Below are 19,727 nucleotides of genomic sequence, written 5' to 3'. Positions count from 1 at the left end.
AGTGGAGGTGGAATATTTGTTTATCAGCTTGTGCAGATCGAGAGGTACTTCCTCAGTGTGTTTTGAAACAGTACAATTGTTAGATCAATGAATATAATTGATCTCCCTGGTAACAGTATTTAGAACATTTCTGATTACAGAAAACTCAAGACGTTAGAGAGAAAGAACAGTATCCTCAATCGATGGTCCCCCACCAGCAGTCGCTTCCAAACTGCGCTCCACAGACAGCAGAGTAACAGATTGAGCACCAATCTGGAGGGAACCTTCAGTCTGCTGCTAGAACAGAGGTTCCTCTGTGGCCTGATGAGAAAATATACAGGTTATATATATACAGTGCCTTCGGAAAGTATTCAGACCTCTTGACTTTTTCCCCCAAAATTTATGTTACAGCCTTGTTCTAAAATGGATTCATTGTTTTTTAATCCCCAGAAATCTACACACAATACCCCATAATGACAAAGCAAAAACATTGCTTTAGACATTTTTGCAAATGTATGAACAATTTAAAACATGAATACCTTATTTACATAATTATTCAGACCCTTTGCTATGAGACTCGAAATTGAGCTCAGGTGCATCCTGTTTCCATTGATCATCATCAGATGTTTCTACAACTTGATTGGAGTCCACGTGTGGTAAATTCAATGGGTTGGACATGATTTGGAAAGGCATACGCTTGTCTATATAAGGTCCCACAGTTGACAGTACATGTCAGAGCAAAAACCAAGCCATGAGGTGGAAGGAATTGTCTGTAGAGCTCTGAGACAGGATTGTGTCGAGGCACAGATCTGGGGAAGGGAACCAAAATATTCCTGCAGCATTGAAAGTCCGCAAGAACACAGTGGCCTCCATCATTCTTAAACGGAAGAAGTTTAGAACCACCAAGACTCTTCCGAGAGCTGGCCGCCTAGCCAAACTGAAGTGGGCGAAGTGCCTTGGTCTGGGAGGTGCAAAGATGAACGGAGCAAAGTACAGAGATCCTTGATGAAAAACTGCTCAAGCACGCTCAGGACCTCAGACTGGGGCGAAGGTTCACCTTCCAACAGGACAACGACCCTAAGCACACAGCCAAGACAATGCAGGATTGGCTTCGGGACAAGAATCTTTTTGGGCATTTCGGTTTAATTGTTAGATGCGATACAGGCAATTTTTGAATGTAATTGACCATTTATGTCAGGGTGAGAGGAACCTGACATGATCCTGGTATACCCCAACCTCAGTCTAATGGAATAGACAGGTTTGCTTCCTCCAAAGTATTGTCTTTTCATTGACCTGTTAGTTGTAGAGTTTGTAAATATACATTTAGATTATTTTGTAAATATTGTCATTTGAACATCTAGATCACCATTACCATCTTTAAATAAAATCATAGCTTCTGCATCTGATCCTGCCTGCAACATTTACCTGTCCAAAAATGGTTTTAGCAATTAAACTTTCTAGCTTTAGCCTATAGAGAAACAAATGTAGAGATCAAGCGGGAGTTCTGAAGTTTAGTTTTACAACGTGATTTACATTCAAAGGAAATGTTCCCGCTTTCGCGGAGACTGCATTCGCGGTAACTGCTGCACATGTCGGCTCAATCTGTTATTACCTTTACATTTGTATGGCCTATGTCTCAGGTGTGATTCTTTCGAATGTTCTGTTAATCAATTCTTGTTGCTCCATCGTTCTTTCGTTTGAATCACAACTACATAGCCATATATAACGTTGTATTATTTAAAATAATGTATGTAACAAATAGGCTAACAACTGGCATTGTTACAGAAACCAGAAGAGGTGTGAACTACAAATATGCCGCCATTTTGTCGTTTTCTTGCTAACCCTAACCCTAGCTCAGTTAATCTTCTTTATCAATATCTTCACCACTATAATTCCAATTCACTTGTAACATGACATGTACCTTCATTAATACATGAATAAAGCTGTACTACATCAGCTGTACTACATCAGCTGTACTACATCAGCTGTACTACATCAGCTGTACTACATCAGCTGTACTACATCATAAGTGGTGCACTTTTTTAAATGTGTTTTTCGGTCATTAAAATTCAAGCTTGAAATGTGGGGTTGACATTATTTAATAAGTGTTTCTTCGCGAACCTTCACGTTATATGTCAATATTTTCATGATTTACAAATGTGCACCAGTTTTATGGGGTTGAAAAATGATCTCAGAATCATCCCAAAGATGTATTTGTGCCAAACCTCAAGTCTGAGCTACAAAAGACAAAGTCAATTTTTTGCATACATGACCAGATTTTGCTAGATAAACACATAGGGTTTTAGGGCCTGCACTCACCTGCATGGAGGCGTTGGAACCCTGAAGCACACTCCACCACACCCGTTGCTTTATCTGGTGAGATGTGAGATATAGTAGATCATCATTAACATCCTAAAACATCATTTGAGAAACATGCAGTTTAAAGTCATTTGCCAATGGATTGGGAAAGGAAGATGCTGCGTCCGTCTGGTTTTTGCATCCCTAAATATATTGTGACATTTTCATTGTTTTCACCGCCCTTTAAGTAATGACAATAAGGAAGGTGACCTGAGTAAAAGCAGTATGCATGTGTGCTATGCCTACTGAATTTATAAGATAACGTTTACAGTCAATTCCATTCTATCTGGACCATAGATGACAGGGCTGACAGTTTTAAACATATGGCTCAGTTGGTATGAGCAATGTGAATACTTATATGCCAACCAAAAAAACTAAGAAGGGGCAGATTGTTTAACAATGGTATTATCTTTATGAACAACATTATGAATAGGATGTATACATACCGTACATGCAACCAACTGATTGCAGCATTACTGCCAAAAAAAAGGAGGCAAGTGAAAAGGGGAGAAATTAGAGAACTTGTCTGTATTCCCTTTATTAATGACCAAAATTCCAAAAATACAAATGGGAAGATTTGTTCTATTTGAAATGTTCCTAAAGTAGGGAGATGTCCAATGTCACCAGGGTGTCTGGGGTTATCTGTAACACAAATGTATGTATTAGGACTCATTATAACCAACTGCATATTTCATGTATAGTTATGAAATGGACTAAAATACTAACACTTACTGCCACGCAGTTAAATACTATCACATGCATTTTCTTATTTAAAAAATTAAAAATTTATTTCACCTTTATTTAACCAGGTAGGCAAGTTGAGAACAAGTTCTCATTTACAATTGCGACCTGGCCAAGATAAAGCAAAGCAGTTCGACACATACAACAACACAGAGTTACACATGAAAAAAAAAAAAAAAAATACATACAGTAGAAAAATAAGTCTATATACAATGTGAGCAAGTGAGGTGCGATAAGGGAGGTAAAGGCAAAAAAAAAGGCCATGGTGGCGAAGTAAATACAATATAGCAAGTAAAGCACTGGAATGGTTGATTTGCAGTGGAAGAATGTGCAAAGAAGAGAAATAATGCATAACACTTAAATAACACTTAAACAAAACACACCTTTCATCTTTCTGTCTCACATATATGGACACTTAATTTCTGCATATTTTTGTGACTCAATCCCCACCATTTTTAGGACTCACATCTGACACCAGCATGGCGTGGGCAAGAGTGTCAGTTATGGGTCCCACTGACCCAGCAACTGCAGGACCTGGGGGCCCGGGCGTCCAGGCAAGACAGGCAGACCCTACCCCACAAAAAAAGACAAGAGAAGACATCCTGATTTGTATACCCTTCATTTTGACCCCTCACCTTCCCATGCATGCAAATGCTCCCCAGTTTGTTGCTGTAGTACAGTTTGTGTTTTCAGTCAACTTGCATGTTAAAATAAGGTCAATAAAGAAATATAAATCGAGGGAGATTATCAGTGGTCTTGTATGTCTTCCATTTCCTAATAATTGCTCCCACAGTTGATTTCTTCAAATCACTAATCCACAGCTCTCCACCCTTGTCAGTAAAGCTCTCCACACTTGTCAGGGGGAGGCTTGCAAGCCGAAGAACACCACCCCAACCATGTGATTGCCTCTCATTTACACAGGACATTCATAAGCCCCTGGCACATATCCAACCTTAATTGACTCCACCGTATACAGTTGAAGTCGGAAGTTCACATACACTTAGGTTGGAGTCATTAAAACTCATTTTTCAACCACTCCACAAATGTAAACAAACTATAGTTTTGGCAAGTCGGTTAGGACGTCTACTTTGTGCATGACACAAGTCATTTTTCCAACAATTGTTTACAGACAGATTATTTCACTTATAATTCACTGTATCACAATTCCAGTGGGTCAGAAGATTACATACACTAAGTTGACTATGCCTTTAAACAGCTTGGAAAATGACTTTAGAAACTTATGATAGGCTAATTGACATCATTTGAGTCAATTGGAGGTGTACCTGTAGATGTATTTCAAGGCCTACCTTCAAACTCAGTGCCTCTTTGCTTGACATCACATAAAAATCAAAAGAAGTCAGCCAAGACCTCAGAAAAAAACTGTAGACCTCCACAAGTCCGCCTGAAGGTACCACGTTCATCTGTACAAGCAATAGAACGCAAGTATAAACACCATGGGACCATGCAGCCGTCATACCGCTCAGGAAGGAGACGCGTTCTGTCTCCTAGAGATGAACGTACTTTGGTGCGAAAAGTGCAAATCGATCCCAGAACAACAGCAAAGGACCTTGTGAAGATGCTGGAGGAAACAGGTACAAAAGTATCTATATCCACAGTAAAACGAGTCCTATATCAACATAACCTGAAAGATCGCTCAGCAAGGAAGATGCCACTGCTCCAAACCGCCATTGAAATGACAGACTACGGTTTGCAACTGCACATGGGGACAAAGATCGTACTTTTTGGAGAAATGTTCTCTGCTCTGATGAAATAAAAATGGAACTGTTTGGCCATAATGACCATCATTATGTTTGGAGGAAAAAGGGGGAGGCTTGCAAGCCGAAGAACACCACCCCAAACATGAAGCACGGGGGTGGCAGCATCATGTTGTGGTGGTGCTTTGCTGCAGGAGGGACAAAATAGATGGCATCATGAGGTAGGAAACTGTGGATATATTGAAGCAACATCAAGATATCAGTCGGGAAGTTAAAGCTTGGTCGCAAATGGGTCTTCCAAATGGACAATGACCCCAAACATACTTCCAAAGTTATTTCAAAATGGCTTAAAGACAACAAAGTCAAGGTATTGGAGTGGCCATCACAAAGTCCTAACCTCAATCCCATAGAAAATTTGTGGGCAGAACTGAAAAAGCATGTGCGAGCAAGGAGGCCTACAAACCTGACTCAGTTACACCAGCTCTGTCAGGAGGAATGGGCCAAAATTCACCCAACTTATTGTGGGAAGCTTGTGGAAGGCTACCCGAAATGTTTGACCAAAGTTAAACAATTTAAAGGCAATGCTACCAAATACTAATTGAGTGTATGTAAACTTCTGACCCACTGGGAAAGCGATGAAAGAAATAAAAGCTGAAAGAAATAATTCTCTCTACTATTATGCTGACATTTCACATTCTTAAAATAAAAGTGGTGATCCTAACTGATGTGACGACCCTCCCACTCTGTCTGCCGTATTCTCTCTTTGTTGTTTCCTTATTAGGATGTCGGTGGGCGGAGTTGGGAGGGTCGTCAGCTACATGGGAAACACATGGGCCTGGTGTCTCCCAGGATAAATACACCACTTCCCCATTCATGGAGGGGACTCTCTCCATGCAGACACCTTTATGGATTTTGTTGTGTTTCTTGGTGGTTTTTGAGTTGTTTGCTTTAGCATCTTTTCAACACCCTGCATTATCACGTTCATGCATGCAAAACACTCACTTACACTACTGATTACTGATTACACACACCATTGTATATTTTCCTTAGTTGCTTTAGTTAATAAATATATAGATTGTTACGCCTTATCTCCACGTTGTCTCCCTTTTGTTACGGGCTTTGAGCCGGTTCGTGACAAGTGGGGGCTCATCCTGGATCTTTGAACTATTGGTTTGGGAGACCGTGGAGGTACGTGTTTGGTTTGCATATTTTGTTTGAGTTTGATAGGCCCAGTATTGGTTGCCTTTGTTGTTTGGGTTGTGTGCTGCGTTGGAGAGAGTACAATGGTTAGTTTCCAGGCCCTGCCTAGCCTGGAAACGTTTGTTCTACTTTCTGTTGGGACGTCAGTCTGAGGTGAGTAATCGGCTGTGTACCTCGGTGGGAGATTTGGGTAAGGTAGTGGAACTTGCTACCCGGAGCTATAGCTTTTTTCCCCTGATAGGCTTAGCAACATGTTTCATTTTTTGGAATATTTTGGGCATGGTTAATGTTTGTTATTTTTGTGTGGTGTCTGGACTGAGTAGTTGTCTCGGGAGCACATCCGTGGCTTGGTGGAATTTGCCAGCATGCTGGGGAGTTCTATTTCCTTGCCAGCGGGCTACAGTGCATAAATTCCCACCGCAAATCCGCACGAAGACTAGGGTTGAGTTATTGTAGGTTTTGGGGAAGCTCCGTATCATCTCTCTTCTGTGGTGCTCATGGTGATTGTCAATTCTCGGGTTGTGGTCTGGTGTGCTCAGCAGAGGGGAAGAGTGAGATTTTTTTTTTGTGACTATGGCGTCTTATGTAGATGAGTTCATTCGCTTTCCATCAGAGGAATTGTTAGATTTAGGTACTAAAGAACAGCTGTTGAAGATCGCTGAACACTACAAGGTTGAAATTAGTGATAAACGTTTAAAGAATTCTATTAGGTTGATATTGAAGGCCAATTTGATGGAGAGTGGTATTCTTGAAGTTACCACTGGGCCAGCCTCTGCTGAGGACTTGTCATCTCCCCATAACGTTACAATGGCCATTCCATCGGTTAGTCCTAGTAGCCTTCTTTTTGAACAGCAGAAAGAACTGCTTCTGTTACAGCTAGAGCATGATCGGCAGCATGATCGTGAGAAGCTAGATCATGATCGTGAGAAGCTAGATCATGATCGTGAGAAGCTAGAGCATGATCGTGAGAAGCTAGAGCATGATCGCGAGAAGCTAGATCATGATCGCGAGAAGCTAGAGCATGATCGTGAGAAGCTAGATCATGATCGTGAGAAGCTAGATCATGATCGTGAGAAGCTAGAGCATGATCGTGAGAAGCTAGAGCATGATCGCGAGAAGCTAGAGCATGATCGTGAGAAGCTAGATCATGATCGTGAGAAGCTAGATCATGATCGTGAGAAGCTAGAGCATGATCGTGAGAAGCTAGAGCATGATCGTGTAAAGTTTGAAAAGGAATTGGCATTTAAACAAGATATGGAGCGTGCTAAAATCATAAGCATAAAATCAAAAGCATATTCAGCTCTTGGTGTACACGACAGTGCCAGTTATGATAAAGTTAAAACAGCTGTGTTACAGATTAATGAATTGGTCCCTAAGGCTTACTGCCAACGATGTAGAACTTTAAAAAGGGATGATAAGCAGACTCATGTTGAGTTTGCGCGACAATTATCTTTACAGTTTAATCGCTGGTGTTCCGCCTCTGCAGTTGTGACTTTCCAAGGGCTGTGTGATCTGATTATGTTAGAGCAATTTAAGGACACAATTCCTGATCGTATTGCCACGTATATTAACGAACAGAAAGTAAAGAATGTCGCTGAAGCTGCGGTTTTGGCGGACGAGTATGTGTTGACTCACAAAAGTGTCTTTGCAGAGCCCCGTATTCGGAAAGAGTGGGGGCGTTCGGATAGATTTGGGCTTCGCTGGTTCACGGGGAGAGTTCTATTCCACTAGGGTTGAGCCTGACTCCCATGGTAAAGCTGACTTTGGGCAGGAGTGTCACTACTGTCAAGGTTCAGATCATTGGAAAAACGAATGTCCACTTCTCAGGTCAAAGGGTGCTTACACTAAATCTAAGCATACCGCGTTAGCTGCACCTGTTCCACATCAGTTCACTCATGACTCATTTCCTCAGGCCCAGGAGAATGTGAAAGTCCATATTGATCCAGACTATTTACCTTTCATTACGGAAGGTTTTGTGTCTATGTTAGTAAGTAAAGACCTAGTGCCAGTGAAGATCCTGAGAGACACAGGTGCCTCTGAATCATTTGTGTTGGAGTCTGTGTTACCCTTTTCTGCTGAGACTGATTCGGGGAATAGTGTTCTAATTAGGGGAATAGGTTTGAACACTGTCAGTTCCATTGCATAAACTGATGTTTGATTGTGGATTGGTGAAGGGTGAAGTTGTTGTGGGGATGCGTCCTTCGTTGCCTATTGAGGGTATCGAAGTTATCCTTGGGAATAACTTGGCTGGTGAGCATGAATGGCCTGTCGTGTTTCCATCTCTAGTGGTTTCCACTAAGCCGTCATTTGTTGATGAGAGTGTACAGAGTTTCCCAGAGGTGTTCTCTGCGTGTGCAGTGACACGTTCTATGGGCCGTGGCGAACTGGTCACTGCGCCGACTAATGATAATAATACAAAGAAGTATGTCACTGTTTTCCCTGTTATCCCGTTATCTGTAACCCGCTCAGATCTAATCAATGCGCAACGGGATGACCCCACGTTGGAAGAGTTGCGTGACCAAATTGTGCCTGTAGAACAGTTGGGAGATGACGCCCATGGCTATTTTCTCCAAGAGGATGTCCTGATTGAGAAAGTGGGTGTCTCATGATAGTTGTTTTTTGGGGGAGGCAATTAGTCAGGTTGTTGTACCAGTTAAGCTTTGTGAGTTGGTGTTGGAAACTTCTCACAGCGACGTTGCTGGACATATGGGGGTGAGGAAAACCTACAATCACATATTAAGACATTTCTTTTGGCCTAGATTAAAGAGGGATGTTTCTGATTTGATCAAAACTTGTCACACCTGTCAATTTAACTGGTAAACCTAATCAAGCTATTAAGCCGGTACCCTTGTTTCCTATTCCTGTACTCAGCCAACCTTTTGAGTATCTGATTATTGACTGTGTGGGTCCTCTGCCTCGTTCTAAAAAGGGTAGCAGTTACCTGTTCACTGTGATGTGTCAGACCACTAGGTTTCCTGCTGCCTATCCTCTCCGATCTATCACGACTAAGTCTGTGTTAAAAGCTTTGACTCAGTTTCTCTCTTGTTTGGAATCCTTAAGGTCATTCAGAGTGATCAAGGATCTAATTTCACCTCTAATCTGTTTAGTCAGGTTCTGCAACAGCTCCATATTAAACACAATTTGTCTAGCACCTATCACGCGCAAAGTCAAGGAGCACTGGAACGTTTCCATCAAACACTTAAGTCTTTGCTGAGAGCTTATTGTACTGAGATGGATAAGGATTGGGAGGAGGGGTTGCCTTGGTTACTGTTAGCCGCTAGGGAGGTTTCACAGGAGAGCACGGGTTTCAGTCCAAATGACCTTGTGTTTGGACATAGGGTGCGTGGACTTTTATCTGTTCTCCAGGATGACTGGAAGTCTCCCGAGCCTCCTCAGTCCCTGTTATCGTATGTGTGTGATTTCCGGCGACGCCTGTACGCCGCCGGTGAAATGGCTAAGGAGAAGTTATCATCTTCACAGGATGAAGGGCATATTTGATCGCTGAACTGAGCCTCGTCACTTTAGTCCGGGTGACCAGGTTCTTGCTCTGCTGCCAATTGTTGGTTCTCCTTTTCAAGCCAAGTTTCATATACAGTGGTGCGCCAGTACACTGAGCAAAATTATCTAGTTGCCACTCCAGAACGGAGGAAAGCACACCAGCTGTGCCATGTAAATCTGTTAAAACCCTATTATGCACGTTCCTCTGAGACTGAACAGTGGAAGTCCACAGAGGACGGTAAAACCTGTTCTTTTGGCTGATACCGTTGTTTCCTTGGGTTCTTGTCGTGCTAGATCTGTGCATGAGGAGGAAGATGTTCCTGGTCCTGACGATTGTATATTGCAGGGTAGATTGAAAAATTCAGAAACACTGGATATTTTAGACAATCTTCTCACTCCCCTACTGTATATATCAAACATTAAATGTTACATAGTACATTACAGGTAAAACTTAACAACAAATTTGATGTGACTAAATGTATCTGCAATCTATTTATGTGACTAAATGTACCTGTCATCGATTGATGTGACTAAATGTACCTGTCATCTATTGATGTGACTAAATGTATCTGCTGTTTGCTATTGTGAGAAAGTAAATCACTTTAAACATACAGTGCCTTGCGAAAGTATTCGGCCCCCTTGAACTTTGCGACCTTTTGACACATTTCAGGCTTCAAACATAAAGATATAAAACTGTATTTTTTTGTGAAGAATCAACAACAAGTGGGACACAATCATGAAGTGGAACGACATTTATTGGATATTTCAAACTTTTTTAACAAATCAAAAACTGAAAAGTTGGGCGTGCAAAATTATTCAGCCCCTTTACTTTCAGTGCAGCAAACTCTCTCCAGAAGTTCAGTGAGGATCTCTGAATGATCCAATGTTGACCTAAATGACTAATGATGATAAATACAATCCACCTGTGTAGAATCAAGTCTCCGTATAAATGCACCTGCACTGTGATAGTCTCAGAGGTCCGTTAAAAGCGCAGAGAGCATCATGAAGAACAAGGAACACACCAGGCAGGTCCGAGATACTGTTGTGAAGAAGTTTAAAGCCGGATTTGGATACAAAAAGATTTCCCAAGCTTTAAACTTCCCAAGGAGCACTGTGCAAGCAATAATATTGAAATGGAAGGAGTATCAGACCACTGCAAATCTACCAAGACCTGGCCGTCCCTCTAAACTTTCAGCTCATACAAGGAGAAGACTGATCAGAGATGCAGCCAAGAGGCCCATGATCACTCTGGATGAACTGCAGAGATCTACAGCTGAGGTGGGAGACTCTGTCCATAGGACAACAATCAGTCGTATATTGCACAAATCTGGCCTTTATGGAAGAGTGGCAAGAAGAACGCCATTTCTTAAAGATATCCATAAAAAGTGTTGTTTAAAGTTTGCCACAAGCCACCTGGGAGACACACCAAACATGTGGAAGAAGGTGCTCTGGTCAGATGAAACCAAAATTGAACTTTTTGGCAACAATGCAAAACGTTATGTTTGGCGTAAAAGCAACACAGCTCATCACCCTGAACACACCATACCCACTGTCAAACATGGTGGTGGCAGTATCATGGTTTGGGCCTGCTTTTCTTCAGCAGGGACAGGGAAGATGATTCAAATTGATGGGAAGATGGATGGAGCCAAATACAGGACCATTCTGGAAGAAAACCTGATTGAGTCTGCAAAAGACCTGAGACTGGGACGGAGATTTGTCTTCCAACAAGACAATGATCCAAAACATAAAGCAAAATCTACAATGGAATGGTTCAAAAATAAACATATCCAGGTGTTAGAATGGCCAAGTCAAAGTCCAGACCTGAATCCAATCGAGAATCTGTGGAAAGAACTGAAAACTGCTGTTCACAAATGCTCTCCATCCAACCTCACTGAGCTCGTGCTGTTTTGCAAGGAGGAATGGGGCAAAATGTCAGTCTCTCGATGTGCAAAACTGATAGAGACATACCCCAAGCGACTTACAGCTGTAATCGCAGCAAAAGGTGGCGCTACAAAGTATTAACTTAAGGGGGCTGAATAATTTTGCACGCCCAATTTTTCAGTTTTTGATTTGTTAAAAAAGTTCGGAATATCCAATAAATGTCGTTCCACTTCATGATTGTGTCCCACTTGTTGTTGATTCTTCACAAAAAAATACAGTTTTATATCTTTATGTTTGAAGCCTGAAATGTGGCAAAAGGTCGCAAAGTTCAAGGGGGCCGAATACTTTCGCAAGGCACTGTAAACATACTAAATTTAGTTTTGAAGATATCTTTAACTGCCTGAACTAGATCTGTGTCACGCCTTGGTCATAGTATTTTGTGTTTTCGTTATATATTTGGTCAGGCCAGGGTGTGACATGGGTTTATTTTGTTGTGTTTCGTATTGGGGTTTTGTAGGCATTGGGATTGCGGCTGAGTAGGGGTGTAGCATAGGTTTGGCTGCCTGAGGCGGTTCTCAATCAGAGTCCGGTGATTCTCGTTGTCTCTGATTGGGAACCATATTTAGGTAGCCGGGGTTTCACTGTGTATTTTGTGGGTAATTGTTCCTGTCTTTGTGTTTGCACCAGATAGGGCTGTTTCGGTTTTCACATTACGTTTATTGGTTTTTGTAAGTTCGTGTTTCTTCATTTTGGTCCGATCCTTGCTACACCTCCTCGTCCGAGGAGGAGATAGAAGAAAGCCGTTACAATCTGCTGGGCTCCTCCCACCCTCCTGTGATCCAGTTGTGTTTACACCTATTAACAATTAAAATAACATGGTGCAGAATGACACTTGACATAATATAGGTCTAGTATAAACAGCCACATAATTATTTTAGGAATTTATGGAAAATATGTTTAGGAAAACAAGAAACACAGCAACCACATTTTCTGGCTTTGAATCTGTTTACAATAGTAATTTGCTTGCAAAGTAAAGGCCAAATTCTCTGGCATGAGAACATGTGCTCCATTAGTGGCCAGGTTCTGCACCTCCTTTTGTTCCCCATGTTTCTTCAAGATGAGGACAGATTCCAGCCCTTCCAACGTAATAAGAATAACATTTATTAAACTACATAAGGAGTAACCAAACATTACATTTATTTTTATAAGAACTAGTAAATTGCCGTTGAATGAAGAGGACCAAGGTGCAGCGTGGTGAGCGTGCATATTCTTTATTTATATGACGCAGACAAAAACAATAAATAATCCAAAAACAACCGTGAAGCTAAAGGCTATAGTGCCAACAAACAAAGACAACTACCCACTAAGACAGGTGGGAAAAAGAGCTTAAGTATGGTTTCCAATCAGAGACAACGATAGACATCTGTCCCTGATTGAGAACCATACCCGGCCAAAACAAAGAAATGCAAAACATAGAAAAATGAACATAGGATGCCCACCCAAATCACACCCTGGCCAAACCAAAATAGAGACATAAAAAGCTCTCTAAGGTCAGGGTGTGATAGTCTAAGTAAACTTTGAACCTATATTAACCTCTTCTCTTCTTTCATACTTCTTATCTTACCCTATGTGAGGTTCTAAAACAGTAACTCTTTATTTAAGCCCACACTTATCAGGGACTAATTAGCAGCTTTTAAGTAAGAGCCAATAGCTGCAAGGTCACTGGTCCAAACGACTGGAGGGTTGCTGAAATATAATTTATGTAATACCTCTTAAGGCTCCAATAAACTACCTATGAAACATTTATAAACTACAAATTAGTGGCTAGAAAGTGTGGGCTACAATTTAGTGTTAGGCTGCCATCCTAATGACTGTTACTCTGACCTGGGCATTAAATGACTTTATGTGGTCAACAACTCTGGACAGTTTTATCAATCTCTTCATTCAAAAACTCAATCATGACTCAATCATTCATACTGACAGTTGTGGCTGCTTGTGGCTGCTTTGCGTGATGTATTGTTGTCTCAACATTCTTGCCCTTTGTGCTGTTGTCTGTGTCCAATGATGTTTGTACCATGTTTGTGCTGTTACCATGTTGTGATGCTACCATGTTGTTGTCATGTTACCATGTTGTGTTGCTACCATGTTGTTGTCATGTTGTGTTGCTACCCTGCTGTGTTGTCATGTGTTGCTGCCTTGCCATGTTGTTGTCATAGTACTCTCTTTATGTAATGTTGTGTTTTCTCTCTTGTCGTGATGTCTGTTTTGTCCTATATTTATATACATTTTTATTTTTAATCCCAGCCCCCGTCCCCGCAGGAGGCCTTTTTGCCTTTTGGTAGGCCGTCAATTGTAAATAAGAATTTGTTCTTAACTGACTTGCCTAGTTAGATAAAGGTTAAATAAAAAAATAAAAAATAAAAAAACACTCTTCTTGCCCTAAAGTCTTCAGTCATCTGTCCTTTGTCTCTTGACTCCCTGAGTTCCTCAGCCATCTTCTAGAATTTCCTCCTTTCCATCTCACCTAAACTCCTCCACATGCCACTGAGGGTTGTCAGGTCACCTGAGATGAACATATTGTATATTGATGTCAACTATAACAGAGGTGTTACGTTCGTCATTAGAAGGAGACCAAGGTGCAGCGTTGTAGGTGTACATTTTACTTTATTTTCAAATGACACCAAAAAACAACAAAATACGTACAAACGAACGCAAAGTTCTGCAGGCTCCACAGCAACTATGCAAAAACAAGATCCCACAAACTAAGGTGGAAAACAGGCTGCCTAAGTACGATTCCCAATCAGAGACAACGATAGACAGCTGCCTCTGATTGGGAACCATACCCGGCCAACAAAGAAATAGAAAACTAGAATACCCACCCAAATCACACCCTGACCTAACCAAATAGAGAAATAAAAAGGCTCTCTAAGCTCAGGGCGTGACAGTACTCTCCCCCCGGACCGTGGATCGTCGCCGGAGGCTCCGGACTGTGGATCATCGCCATTGGCTCTGGACTGCCAACCGTCGCTGGAGGCTCTGGACTGCTGACCGTCGCTGGAGGCTCCAGGCCAGGGATCATCACTGGAGGCTTCGTGCCATGGATCTTTTTTTTCTTTTTTTCTGAACTCTGTCTGCAAAGTAATTGGTGAACCAGGCAAGGCAGTCATCCGAAAAACCGAGGCTCCTGAGTCTGCCGATAAGAATATGGTGATTGACAGAGTCGAAAGCCTTGGCAAGGTCGATGAAGACGGCTGCACAGTACTGTCTTTTATCGATGGCGGTTATGATATCGTTGAGTACCTTGAGTGTGGCTGAGGTGCACCCATGACCGGCTCGGAAACCAGATTGCACAGCGGAGAAGGTGCGGTGGGATTCGAGATGGTCAGTGACCTGTTTGTTGACTTGGCTTTCGAAGACCTTAGATAGGCAGGGCAGGATGGATATAGGTCTGTAAAAGTTTGGGTCCAGGGTGTCTCCCCCTTTGAAGAGGGGGATGACTGCGGCAGCTTTCCAATCCTTGGGGATCTCAGACGATATGAAAGAGAGGTTGAACAGGCTGGTAATAGGGGTTGCGACAATGGTGGCAGATAGTTTCAGAAAGAGAGGGTCCAGATTGTCAAGCCCAGCTGATTTGTACGGGTCCAGGTTTTGCAGCTCTTTCAGAACATCTGCTATCTGGATTTGGTTAAAGGAGAACCTGGAGAGGCTTGGGCGAGGAGCTGCGGGGGGGGTGGAGCTGTTGGCCGAGGTTGAAGTAGCCAGGCGGAAGGCATGGCCAGCCGTTGAGAAATGCTTATTGAAGTTTTCGATAATCATGGATTTATCAGTGGTGACCGTGTTACCTAGCCTCAGTGCAGTGGGCAGCTGGGAGGAGGTGCTCTTGTTCTCCATGGACTTCACGGTGTCCCAGAACTTTTTGGAGTTGGAGCTACAGGATGCAAACTTCTGCCTGAAGAAGCTGGCCTTAGCTTTCCTGACTGACTGCGTGTATTGGTTCCGGACTTCCCTGAACAGTTGCATATCACGGGGACTATTCGATGCTATTGCAGTCCGCCACAGGATGTTTTTGTGCTGGTCGAGGGCAGTCAGGTCTGGGGTGAACCAAGGGCTGTATCTGTTCTTAGTTCTGCATTTTTTGAACGGAGCATGCTTATCTAAAATGGTGAGGAAGTTACTTTTGAAGAATGACCAGGCATCCTCAACTGACGGGATGAGGTCAATGTCCTTCCAGGATACCCGGGCCAGGTCGATTAGAAAGGCCTGCTCACAGAAGTGTTTTAGGGAGCGTTTGACAGTGATGAGGGGTGGTCGTTTGACTGTGGCTCCGTAGCGGATACAGGCAATGAGGCAGTGATCGCTGAGATCCTGGTTGAAGACAGCGGAGGTGTATTTGGAGGGCCAGTTGGTCAGGATGACGTCTATGAGGGTGCCCTTGTTTACAGAGTTAGGGTTGTACCTGGTGGGTTCCTTGATGATTTGTGTGAGATTGAGGGCATCTAGCTTAGATTGTAGGACTGGCGAGGTGTTAAGCATATCCCAGTTTAGGTCACCTAACAGAACAAACTCTGAAGCTAGATGGGGGGCGATCAATTCACAAATGGTGTCCAGGGCACAGCTGGGAGCTGAGGGGGGTCGGTAGCAGGCGGCAACCGTGAGAGACTTATTTCTGGAGAGAGTCATTTTCAAAATTAGTAGTTCGAACTGTTTGGGTATGGACCTGGAAAGTATGACATTACTTTGCAGGCTATCTCTGCAGTAAACTGCAACTCCGCCCCCTTTGGCAGTTCTATCTTGACGGAAGATGTTATAGTTGGGTATGGAAATCTCTGAATTTTTGGTGGCCTTCCTGAGCCAGGATTCAGACACAGCAAGGACATCAAAGTCACTGGAGACTTTGTGCTATAGATCATCACTGGAGGCTTCGGGTCATGGATCATCACTGGAGGCTTCGGGCCATGGATCAGCACTGGAGGCTTCATGCCATGGATCATCACTGGAGGCTTCAGGCCATGGATCACCACTGGAGGCTTCGGGCCATGGATCATCACTGGAGGCTTCGTGCCATGGATCATCACTGCAGGCTTCGTGCCATGGATCATCACTGGAGGCTTCGGGGCCTGGATCATCACTGGAGGCCGGGTGCGTAGAGCTGGCACAGGACGCACCGGGCTGGAGAGATGCACTGGAGGCCAGGTGCGTGGAGATGCACAGGAGGTCTGGAGCGCAGAGCTGGCACAACCCGTCCTGGCTGGATGCCCACTCTAGCACGGCAAATGCGGGGAGCTGGCACAGAGCGCACCGGGCTGTGGATGTGTGCCGGCGACACAGTACGTGTAACCGCAAAGCATGGTGCCTGAAGGGTCACACGCTCCTTAAAGCGAGTGCGGGGATTTGGCTCTGGTCTGCAACCTGGCTCTGCCAACCACCCCGTGTGCCCCCGCCAACCACCCCATGTGCCCCCCCCAAAAAAAGTGTTGTGAGCTATTGGCTTACTTGAACAATATAGGATCACCTTCAAACTGCTCATGCTCACCAAAAAAGCACTCAATGGACTGGCGCCCTCATACCTTATTGACCTTCTGCACCACTACATTCCCATCTGCTCACAGCACCCCTCTAACAATTGTCAAAGACTCCAGTCACCCAAGTCATAAATTGTTCTCCATGTTCGCTTACGGCAAGCGGTACCGGAGCCCCAAGTCTATGTCCAAAAATCTCCTTAACAGCTTCTACCCCCAAGCCATAAGACTGCTGAACAATTAATCAAATGGCCACCCGGACTACTTATATTGACCCCCCCCCCCCCTCATTTGTTTTAACAGCTACTCGCTGTTTACTATCTATACATAGTCACTTTACACCTACCGACATGTACAAATTACCTTGACTAACCTGTACCCCCAAACACTGGCTCGGTACCACTGACTCGGTACCACTGACTCGGTACCCCCTGTATAGCCTCGTTATTGTTATTTTATTGTGTTACTTTTACATTTATTTTACTGTAGTTTATTTAGTACATATTTTCTTAACTCTATTTCTTGAACTGCATTGTTGGTTAAGGGCTTGTAAGTAAGCATTTCACGGTAAGGTCTACACCTGTTGTATTCGGAGCGTTTGACAAATACATTTTTGATTTGATTTGATCGTTCCTTGCACCAGGAGACAATGCTTATAGCAGTGGAGCCCCTCAAAATAGCATAACCTTATAAAAACTGGCCCGAATCTCCAGGTTTATTGTACAGATGCGGTGGTACAAGATGGGTGCCCTTACTCCAGCGCCAAGAGACACAGTTCTACTGTGACAGAGTTAAGGCAAGCACACCATGTTGTTTCACTATTTAACCAGATATTCAACTAACAGGCCAGATACAGTAGGTTATTAACACACAATAACACACGTGACCCATGACTGTATCAATAATATAAAGATATTATGGTCCACATATAATATTATCTGATAATATATGATAATATAAGCCATTATTGAGACATTTTTAAGCGACTTAGTCATGCAACTTAGTCATGCGCAGCTTAACCTCTTTCTAATTATGTTGGCAAACAAATTGCTTTATATAATGAAGAGTACATGTGTAATAAAACAATGAACTTTTGAAATAGATCTCTAATTAAACATTACAGAATACCCAAGTCGATTGTTTTATTGGTGTGACATGCGTCACCTAACTGTTATTGCACCCAGGTGCATCTCGTTATTGGTGGGTGGGGTTTTCTCTATACATTTCCAGTGTTTCCCAGTGCCCAGAAGATTTCCATTATTTGTAAAGGTTGGAGTGCATTGAGAGGACAAGAGAAATAAAGGTGACTTAGACCAAATTTCCAGGAATGGCAGCCTGGAAAAGTATGACCTCCAGCCAGGATCAGTTCTCCTTCTCCCTGGGCACGTTTCCCTAAACCTATGACCTTTGAATGTATTGCTGTTTCAATTTAAAGTGAAAGCTAATAAGTATATATTGGTGATAGGATCACCATTTGAGCGTTAGCGCTGAAGATTGTGTGATATTATTGCGGAGTGCTCCAATGGTGATTAATAGAGATGCTGAAAGATATTGGTGCTTCAGAAAATAAATCTGCTGTCTATTTGAAATCTATCTCAGGCTCACATCAGATACAACTCATTGCATTAGGCTGTATAAAGGGCTTTGTGATTCGTTGGCCAGTCAATTCAGATGTGATAGTGCCGGGGTGGATAAAAATACGTTCTTACTATTCACTTGGAAACAAATTAGGAAACAGGTTTATTCCTGCTACCCCTGGGCGAGATCATGCAACATCACAAAGTTCACTTCCACTGCTATGCTGATGACACCCAGCTCTACCTCTCCACTAAACCCACCACTCCCCTCCCTCATCAGCCGTATTCACGACATCCAGAGCTGGATGAGCATGAAGCTCCTCAAACTCAACAGCAACGAGACAGAGGTCATGCTCATCGGCTCCAAATCCACTCTCTCCAAGCATCACCACAGATGGTTTCCCCGTCCCTCTGTAAACACACAAAAGCCTCGGTGTCTCACTGGATGGTTCCCTCTCTTTCGAACCTCACATAAAAACCTGCACCCCGACAGCATTGTTCCACCTCCGCAATATCTCCAGGCTCCGCCTCTCACTGTCACACTCCAGCACAGAAAACCCTCATCAATGCCTTGGTTACTTCCTGACTAGACTGCTGTAACACTCTCCTCACCCGTGTATGTACGTAAGTGCTTCCTTGTCTTGGAATAAGAGCCTTCAGGCCTTTTGGTCTAACTGACAGGGGATTAGCCTTTGCCAGCTGGCGCAAAAGCCGTTGGTCAGGGTAGTAGGAGCCAACCTTTGCATTATACTTCATTCACATAGACAGCCTACTGCAGGGTACAATATGAAGCAAATGAAAAGCACTTAAAGCGGCAATCTGCAGGAGAAAAAATGAAGCGTCTTCCATGACCCTGTTTCAGTAAAAAGCTACGGGACGGGGCTGGGGAAACGTTACCACTCTCAAATTCTTAGACAGAGCTATGGATGCAAGGACTGACCATCCATGATATAGCTTGAGGCTATACCATGTTTGTTGGCATTTACTTTGTTTACAAACATTGGAGTAAAACAATCTTATATTTGGGGTCCTGGTGTGGTAGGACAGTTGAACTAAGCTGATAAGGCATTTATAAGTTATTTTATTAAAGAATCAATGGGAACATATAATTAATTTACAAGTCCAAAGATGTACGTAGAAACTTCCGATTTCCCCTTTTAAAGCTTAATGACAAGTACCTAGCTAATCTGATAAAAATATTTCACCTGTTTTACTTATTCTTATGAGATAAACATTGAAGGGAATTGTTGAACACACCT

Source organism: Oncorhynchus kisutch, linkage group LG17 (genome assembly GCF_002021735.2).
Source record: "Oncorhynchus kisutch isolate 150728-3 linkage group LG17, Okis_V2, whole genome shotgun sequence".
In the NCBI taxonomy this organism is placed as follows: domain Eukaryota; kingdom Metazoa; phylum Chordata; class Actinopteri; order Salmoniformes; family Salmonidae; genus Oncorhynchus; species Oncorhynchus kisutch.
The sequence above is the reverse complement of the archived record's forward strand: the minus strand, read 5'-3'. Positions refer to the sequence as shown.